This window comes from Rosa rugosa, chromosome 6, assembly GCF_958449725.1.
Source record: "Rosa rugosa chromosome 6, drRosRugo1.1, whole genome shotgun sequence".
NCBI classification, from domain to species: Eukaryota; Viridiplantae; Streptophyta; class Magnoliopsida; order Rosales; family Rosaceae; genus Rosa; species Rosa rugosa.
This window is the reverse complement of record NC_084825.1, coordinates 21602670-21612497: the sequence shown is the minus strand read 5'-3', so window position 1 is coordinate 21612497 and position 9828 is coordinate 21602670.

Genomic DNA, 9828 nt, shown 5'->3' with positions numbered 1-9828 from the left:
ATTGGGTCAGGTATTACATTACATATGTGAAGTGATATAAAGTGAACACAAATTCACACTACATACGTTTGGTATTGTCCCCTGAAGAGAATATATGTTTATTATCTGTCTGCTCTCTCTCTCTTAAAGTTAAAGCTGAATGTGTGAATGGTACGTACTTAGGACCTTTGTCATTAGACTAAGAAATGCATTGATTCAGTATAGATGCTAAATCAATGGTACTTAGGACCTTTGTCCGTAGCGGCTAGGCCATCGTTGTTTCTACATTCTCCCTCACTCCACCCGGCCGGTTCCTTCTTCTCATCTCTTCCTTCTATAGACATCACCATTCCTGTGTATTATTGCCTCTTGGTCCTCCATTCCTGATTGTATTCTCTCTCAAATAGGGCTGGGCGTCCGGACCCGAAAGACCGAGGACCCGACTCGAACCGAGGGAAAAAGCCCGATTCGGTTCGGTTTTAATATAGGAATTTTCAGTTCGGTTTAAAGCCCAACCCGAATTCATATAATCGGTTCGTCTCGGGCTTCAAATTTTCAGGGACCGAAGGCCCGAACCGACCCGAATCTTGTATCAGTTGCCACATGTCAGTCCTTGATTGGGTGATATAATAATATGTTAAATATTAAAAAAAATAATAATAACCCTAAAACGCTAAAACAGGTCGAGTAACCCGACCTCACTCACCTCAGCCTCCCTCTCTCAGTCTCTCTCGATAGTATCGAGATCGAGTCGATACCATCTCAGATTCTCCCTCTCAGTGACTCAGTCCCTCCCTCACGGTCTCACCCTTCTCTCTCTCTCTCTCTCTCTCTCTCTCTCTCTCTCCGTACATTACCAGCTGCTGCACCACTCTCCATCTCTGAAATCGGAAATCCTCCTCCGCCAGCGACTCCTTGATTGGATGCGAAGCTCCAGAAGTTCGCCTCCACCATTTCGCACTTTCGATTCTCCCGTCGCCGTCGACGCTCCTCGCAACTCAGTTCGGTGAGTAATCTAGATTTAAGGGTTTTCAATTTGACTTTTTCAATCCTCTTGATCTGTGAATGAAATTGAAATGTATGAGATAAAATTACTTTCTGTTGAACACATGAGATAAAATTTCATGTCTTCTCGTCAGAGTTCATCCCACAATTCTGATTCTAATTCATCCCAAAGTTCTGATTCCAATTCCAATTCAAAAGCCATTGCTCTTCCAACACCAACTGATGCTTCAAGAGTTCAAACGATTCCGAAAACATTCAGAAGCTCGAAGAAGAAGGCTAGTGTGAAGAGAAAACGTGATGGAGTAGCAGATGCTGGAACGAGCAATGCTGCAAATGATGAAAAAGAAGAAAAACCTGCTGGAAGATCTTGGGTGTGGTTGCGCTTCAAGAAGTTTGAGAAGCCTCAGTTTGAGATTAAGGATGGTAAGAAAGTTCAAACTTGTGTTAAAGAGAGAGCTAAGTGCAATTACTGTGGAACTGATCTAGCATGTGATAGTTATGGAAACGGAACTAGCTAGTTCACTTAGGAGACATATACAAGAAGTGTGCAAAAAATATCCGGGTAGGATTGATTTAGAAAGTAGGCAGCAGGTATTGAGTACTGGTGGTACTAAGGAGTTAGTGATGGTGAAATGGAGTCAGGAAGCTTGCAGGGAAGCAGCTTGCAAGATGATAGTAATGGATGAACTGCCTTTTAGTTTCATTGAAAGGCCCAGGTTTAGATATTTTTGTCGTGTGGCTGTGCCTAGGTGGGATGTGCCTTCTAGGAGGGTTATTGTGAAACAATTTTTGTCCATGTATAAAGCGGCAGATTAGAGCTGAAGAAAGAGTTAAGGAATCATTGCCCTTGCTTAACCACCGATACATGGACATCGGTGCAAAATATTAACTACATGGTGGTGACTGCCCATTTCATTGATGCTGGTTGGACATTGCACAAAAGAATACTAAATTTTAGGGTGATTCCTAATCATCAGGGCAATAGCATAGGGAAGTTGTTGGAGGCATGTTTGCTTGATTGGGAAGTTGAAAGAGTGTTAACAATTTATGTTGACAATGCAAGTGCAAATAGGGTTGCAATTGAGTACATTAGGAAGAAGATGTTAGGCTTGGAGAAACCACCTGTTCTTGGAGGCAAGTACTTGCATGTTAGGTGCCTTGCACATATTCTAAACCTCATTGTCAGATCAGGCCTAAAAATGATGGAGAGATCAGTTGCTTCCATTAGGAATGCGATACGCTATGTTCAAAGTAGTGGACAAAGGCTTAATGTTTTTAAAATGTGTGCAGAGAAAAGGAGAAGGTTGAGTCGAAGAAAGTTTGCATCCTTGATGTGCCAACAAGGTGGAACTCTACCTTCCTAATGCTAGATACTGCATTAGAGCTGCGAAAAGCATTTGATAGAATGGCAGATGAGGAGGACAGCAAGTATGCGCAATACTTTGATGAGGATGAAGACATCGATGAGGAAGATGATGAGCTGCAAGTTGGAGGGTCTGATTCAAGGAAGAAGGAGAAGAGAAAAAGGGTGGGGCCACCGGTTAAAGAGGATGCCTCAAATCACCCAACTTCATGGAAGGCTTTTCATGATATAGTGGCCATCAAATCGGAGATCGATGAATTGTTCACTCAACCATATATGTGCACCGGTTCAGAGACTGAGAAGATCTTGTTCGATATGTCTGTGAAGATGAGAGGAAAGTATGATAAGTATTTTGGAAGCCTGGAAGACTGCAATAAGCTTTTATTCATTGCCTTGGCGTTAAACCCAAGGTTCAAGATCCGAAACTTTGAAAGTATATGCAATAAGTGGCTGAAAATGGAGGTTGATGACATTAAGAAGAAATATGCCGAGGTTAAAGAGCTCTTAGTGTCTCTTTGTAATTTGTACAGCTCCTCAATGATGTCTTCAAGGGCTGGAAATGGAAAATCTATAAGTGGAGAGAGCTCAATTAGCCAAGGCAGCAAAACCAGCTCCAAAAAGACAATTGAGGCTACTGGAAAAATAGCCGACATGGAGCAGGATTGGGAGAGAGAATTGGAAGACTCCGACGAAGCCGTTGTTGGGCATGAAGTGGATAGATACTTATTGAACCCGATTGAGAAGCCTCCAAATCCTCAAAAGTGGGATATATTGGAGTGGTGGAAGATGAATGGTGCCAAGTATCCTAACCTTGCTGCACTTGCCAAGGATGTTTTGGCAATACAAGTGAGCACAATGGCAAGTGAGTCTTGCTTTAGCACAGGCAGAAGGGTCATCGATCCCTTTAGGAGTTCTCTAACTCCAAAAACAGTGGAAGCATTGATATGCTACCAAAACTGGATCAGATCTGAGAGCATCAACAACATTCAATATGTTCCTACTATCGAGGACATTGAATTTTATGAAAGTGTGGAGGATGGTATGATTTTTATTTTTCGAATTGTTTCCTTGTTAATTTATTTCAAGTTTATATGCAATGTTTGAAAAACACTACATTCAATGTTTGAACTTCACTATTTTTTTACTTCGCACTTTTGCAGAACATACAAGGGAGGAATGTGCTTCTACAGTTAATCAGTCTGAAAAGCCATCTACGTCTAAATCATCTAAAGCATCAAAGAATTCAAAAGTAGTTGATGCAGGCAAAAGAAAAACAGCAAAATAAGGTACTGCTACTGCCTAGTTTTTCTTTAAAAATCTGCAGTTCATTAGTTTATTAGTTTATGTTTTGCAATCTGCATTTTATTGGTTCATGACTTAATCTGCCTAATGTGGATGCTGATTTGGTATTGTGTTGATGTTTGATTTGGCAGACTGCCCATTTTTGCAATCTGCATTTTATTGGTTCATGATTTACTGTTTCTGTTGCATTTCTGTTGGATAATGTATTGGTTCATGATTTCATGTTTCTGTTGCATTTCTGTTGGTTCATGATTTGGTATTGTGTTAATGTTTGATTTGGCAGACTGCCCATTTTTGCAATCTGCATTTTATTGGTTCATGATTTAATGTTTCTGTTGCATTTCTGTTGGATAATGTATTGGTTCATGATTTAATGTTTCTGTTGCATTTATGTTGGTTCATGATTTGGTATTGTGTTAATGTTTGATTTGGCAGACTGCCCATTTTTATAATTTATATTATCTTGCATCATTGCTATGTTTGATTGGAGAGTACTACATGTTAACTTTGTATTTGTAAATTGATCTCTGATCAGGTTTGAAATGTGAATGCAGAGTTGGAGGGAGTTGTCAACTTGTCATGGAGTTCTGGAGCTGTTGAGCAAGGGAGCCGGCCGAGCAGTTATTTGTGCAAAACTGGAAATTGTGTTCCTGTTTGTGACTTTGTGTTGCAGACTTGCAGTTGTAGACTTGTAGTACCATTTAAAATTTGAATTTCAATTGATTGAACACATGGTTTAAATTTGGTTTGTTTTCTGTTGGAGAATGGACAATCAGACAATGTATTTGTGAGTTTGTGTTGTAAGCTATAAAGTATAAACTTGTAGTAATGCATGATTATTGTTATGTTAATGAGATAATTGGATATTTGGATATGCATTCTAGATTTCTAGTCTTCCAGGTACCAGAAGTGCAGAACTGCAGTTTGGAAAACAGGGAAAACAGGCAAAGTTTGTTGAACTGAAAATTGGGCCCGAAAAGTCCGAAAGACCGAACCGGCCCGAATGGGTTCGGTTTCTATCGGTTTTGATTTCGAAAAAAGCCCGAACCGGCCCGAACCAATAATTTCTGTCTCGGTCTCGGTCTTACTGATTTTTGGGCCCGGCCCGACCCGAGCCAAACTCTAGTTTTCAATCATGGTGCTCCATGGCGTGGGAGGCCAGGCAGCGCATGAATAATGATAGTGTTCACGTTTCTTCTAAAAACAAAAATGCATTGATTCAATTTCTTGTAACTTCAATTTTGATAACCCGAGACATTAGAAAATGAGATCGGGATATACCTAACTGCTAACGTTCTCAATTCTTGATATTTTCTAAAGAAAAATAAGATTTTATATTGCCGTCCTAAAAATTGTGTCATCAAATGGTGATCGGTGGGACGAGGGCCTATACATAAAAACACATGCAAAAGAAAATAATTTTTTTAGTATTTATTTCTGAATAAAGAAAAAAAAAGTGAAAAAATAAAATAAAAACTTGAGATGTACGTCTAAATCAGCCATCAATTATTCGGAGGATCTTGTCCATTGTTTAGAACCAAATCAGCCATCCTATCAGGTGGTAATCTACTGCTTAATTGTTGCCTTCGTAGATGTCTAAGTGTCCTCTCAAGTTCGTGATCAATAGGAAGAAGATCTAAGTGTTGTGATCGTCTTCCGTGCATATATAAGCCTTCAAGAATTAGATTTGTGTACCTAGAGCACCAGAACACGAGGTTAAATATTGACTTTTAGACACAATGACTAGGAAAAGTAAGCCTAACTCAAATTGGAAAAGGAAAAGAACAGCTTATGTCTAAACACAAAAGGAAAAAGAAATCCTGTTTTGTCAAGGTAAACTTCCAGGTTTGCACACTGTCCACTCTATTGATGATTTCTCCCGGGTCAAAACTCAGAATCCCAATCCGCTTTTTACGTTGGAAACTAGACTTCCGTATCTTTCCAGTGATGTATGACACTTCCTGACAAATACGAAAATATCAGTTCGTAATCAGCTTTGCAAAACAGTTCCAGAACGTAAAAGAAATAAAAACCGGATTGACTTATTTTAACACAATTTTTTTTTTCGACTCCAAAAACTAAATAGAATTGTGAAAAACTAATCAAACTAACACAACTAGAATTAAAGTAGGAATTCAATATTTTAAATCAAACTAAATTATCCCCGGCAACGGCGCCAAAAACTTGATGGAATTCCTGCAAGTATACAGGGTGGATGTAGTATAGTAATGGAAGAGAAGGGGTTGTCGTTCCCACGAGGATATTAAGTCAATTCACAATATGAAAACCTAAATTAATTAAAACCAAAAACACACAAAACAAGAAACACAAATCGATTAAGACACACACAATGACTCAAACTAAGACTATGATTTTCACGGTAATTTTGAAAAGAGTTGTTGATAATGGGGAAATAACTTGAAAACAGAAACTTAAAAAGTGAATCTAAATAAAATGAAATTGAAAAGAGTCTATAATGATTGAAAGTAAAAATATGATGATGATGACCTAGGGTGTCGGAATCAACCACAAGCAATCTTATCTACGTTTTGAACCAACCAATGGATTCTTTCGTTTCTCTAGATGATAATTCCCGTATCTAAGTCATTCTCAGGTACTCTAGACCATAGTTTTCCTTAAGTGCATGATTCTCTCCCTTTCGGGTAAAGGTCGTATATCCTAACTATGCAGTTTATCCTTCTCAGGTATAAATTTAACATGCAGGACTCATTACGTTTTAGAAAACAAGGAAATCAAGCAAATCATTATTCTTTCTCAAGTAATAATGTAATTTACAATTCTTAATCACATGAAGCTAATATGAATTATATTGCAGCTATGCCTCAAATTCATCTTCTGATAACTAGATGCAAAGCCCTAAAGGTCGTGAATCAATAGAACTTTAACATAAGCACAATTCAAGCAGAGATTAAGAATTCATCTAAAAAGAAACTAATAATCCATCAATTGAATATCAAAACATGTAAACAATCATGCTAGGGCCTCATCCTAGCCCTAGAAAAGGAGTTTAGCTACTCATGTTCAAAGAAAACATAATAGAAAATCTTAAAACATAAAAGAACTTGTTAAACAGAGATGGAAGGTGAACAGGGCGTTGGCAGCAGCTTTCTTTGATGAAAACCTGATATTGAATGGTACTTCTCCATCTTGACACATTCTCCTTTTATAAGATGCAACTTTTCCTTTTTGCTTTAGGCCTTTGGAACTCCTTAATAACTTAGCACAAAAGAAAGGTGATGTGGCATTCTAAAATTCCAAGGAAACATATGTTGGGCTCTCAGACGGTCCATAATGCTAGATCAATCTTCCCAGAATTTTGCTAAGTCATTCAGGCCTTGAAAACTCGAGCCTTTGGAAACACATCACAAATCCGCGTATCGACTGAACTGCCTGTACTTAAACTGCCATATCTCCCTCTAGGGATATCGAAATCACGAACCGTAAAATTCTCCAGAAACTAGACATTCAGGGATTTCCTTGCATATAAGGTTCGTTTTCTGGTTGTCTCTGGATCAGTACAGTTTAATCCTCAAAGTTAGCCATTCTGCAGAGGCTGCTTCAGTTTTTAGGATTGCAAAGCACCTTCAATCCTTTTCCTCTCTTTTTCCTTCTTTTTCTCATCCTTGCTCTTCATACCTATAAACACACTAAACTAAGTAAATGAACCATAAACAAGGAGAACTAGACATAAATATCAAGATTAAGAAGCACAAAAATATTGGAAAATATAAGCACATCATCCCGACCCGAGCCCAGCCCTAGTTTTCAATCATGGTGCTCCATGGCGTGGGAGGCCAGGCAGCGCATGAATAATGATAGTGTTCAGGTTTCTTCTAAAAACAAAAAAACAAAAATGCATTGATTCAATTTCTTGTAACTTCAATTTTGATAACCCGAGACATTAGAAAATGAGATCGGGATATACCTAACTGCTAACGTTCTCAGTTCTTGATATTTTCTAAAGAAAAATAAGATTTTATATTGCCGTCCTAAAAATTGTGTCATCAAATGGTGATCGGGGACGAGGGCCTATACATAAAAACACATGCAAAAGAAAATAATTTTTTTAGTATTTATTTTTGAATAAAGAAAAAAAAAAGTGAAAAAATAAAATAAAAAAGATGAATAGAACATGATAGTAGGTGTGATAAAAATTTAAAAAAAAAAGGAACATGATAGTAGCCTTAGTAGGGTTTTGTGTAACACGTAGAGAAGAAAAAAGGGGCCGTGACCACTTACCCAATTTTAGCCTAAAAGTTGCCCACTTATTCCACTAAGAGTTTTTTAACCTCATTTACCCAATTTAACATTTAATGACAGTTTTGCCCTATCAATTAAACTGAAACTCATCGATCTCTCTCCTCTCTCACATTCTCTCCTCCCAGACTCTCTCTCTTTCCCTCCCTCCCTCCCCCCCCCCCTTCAGCACCGTCGTCGAGGGCCAATCCGAGGCCATCGGAATCGCGTCGTCGTTGACACTCAAATCGGTCGGACATCAAGGCTCTCAATCCGTCGTCGTGCAGCACGGTTTCGACTCAAACAAAGACTCTGACACAGTCGTCGATGCACAAATCGGAGGTCACGGCAGTGGCGACGCCAGGTTCCTTTTTGTCTACTCTCTGAGAAGAGCTTCTCTCTGTCGCCGTCGTCAGAGGTAAGATCTATGGTTTTCTCCTCTCTCTCTCTCTCTCTCTGCACACACTCACATTCTCAGTTTGTTTTGCTTCTTTTTTTCTTTTTTTTTTTGATTATAAACTGTTAATTTAGTGAAAATGGAGACTCATTGAAAGCCTATTGTGGAGTCGAAACACTTAAAAAAAAACATTATTGCCCCCGAATAATATACCTATTGGGGGTCAATAATCACTGCACTATGTATTTAAGTACACTAATCTTTTATTGATTGAAAATGGAGTGTTTTCTTGGTGGTCTATTGAGGGGCAATAGACAGATTATTGGCCCCTAATAATTTCATAAGTGTGGTTAATTAATCACTAAAATTAGAGCCTTGAAATGTCTTTTGTTGTTTTGAGTTTATTATAGTACAATAATCTGTGAATGATAGAAACATGTGATTTTTGGGTGGTCTATTGGGGGGCAGTATACAGATTATTGCCCCCCAATAATGTCTTTATTGGGGGTTAATAATGTTAGAAACTTCGATTTTGAAAGTCTAAGATAATGATTTTGGTTTTGTTTGCGCGCAGAATGGCAAGACAAAGATTCAACCTATTGAGTGATTCTGAAGAGGAAGCACATAGTTGAGTGAATCATGCCTCTTGATGCAACTTGGAGAAAGTGAAAACTGAGATCATGTTCAAAATTTACCTCTTATAAACAGTCACTGCAAACTCAATCCTGTTCAAAATTTAATTCACTTCTTAAAAAGCAACAAAAATCAAAATAAAAGTCAATATCAATCATCCTAAAAAGAAAAATGTTACAATGAGCCTGAACATAAACAATTATTGCCCCCCCCCCCCCCCCCCCAATAAACCTATTATTGTCCCCCAATAAAAACTGTAAAACCTAACAATTTTGTCCAAAAACATGTACTACTGCTTCAGAGGAATCATATAACCTTTTCCAGAATAAATGCACCTAGCAACAAATGATCACCCATATTCCTGCAAAAAAATCAACAAAACAAAACAATTATTGCCCCCCAATAATAATTTCAAAACTACCGAAACACATCAGAAGTAGCAACAAATTACTTTGAACACAACAAAAAAAGATCATTGAACAACTATTATAGGGACTTCATAACAATTAAGACAGATTATTGCCCCCCAATAATGTAGTCAGAACAACCAAAACACTTCATAAACTGTAACAATTTGCTCTTAACACAAAGTAAAATATCACTAAACAACAACTAGAGAGACAGAATAACAACCAACACACATTACTGCCCCCCAATAGACAGATTATTGCCCCCCAATAATATATTCAAAACTACAATACAACCAGTTCAACTAAACACGAAGCTGAAATTCACCAAAATCACTTCAAAATTAACACAGCAATTCAAATCTAACACAAGGTACACAAAAAGACCCAGAAATTCAAATTAAACATATTAGGATCGAGCTAAAATAATACAATTTGAGATCGATGAAGAAAAGAATCAAACCGCGATGAAGGAGGAACAGAAA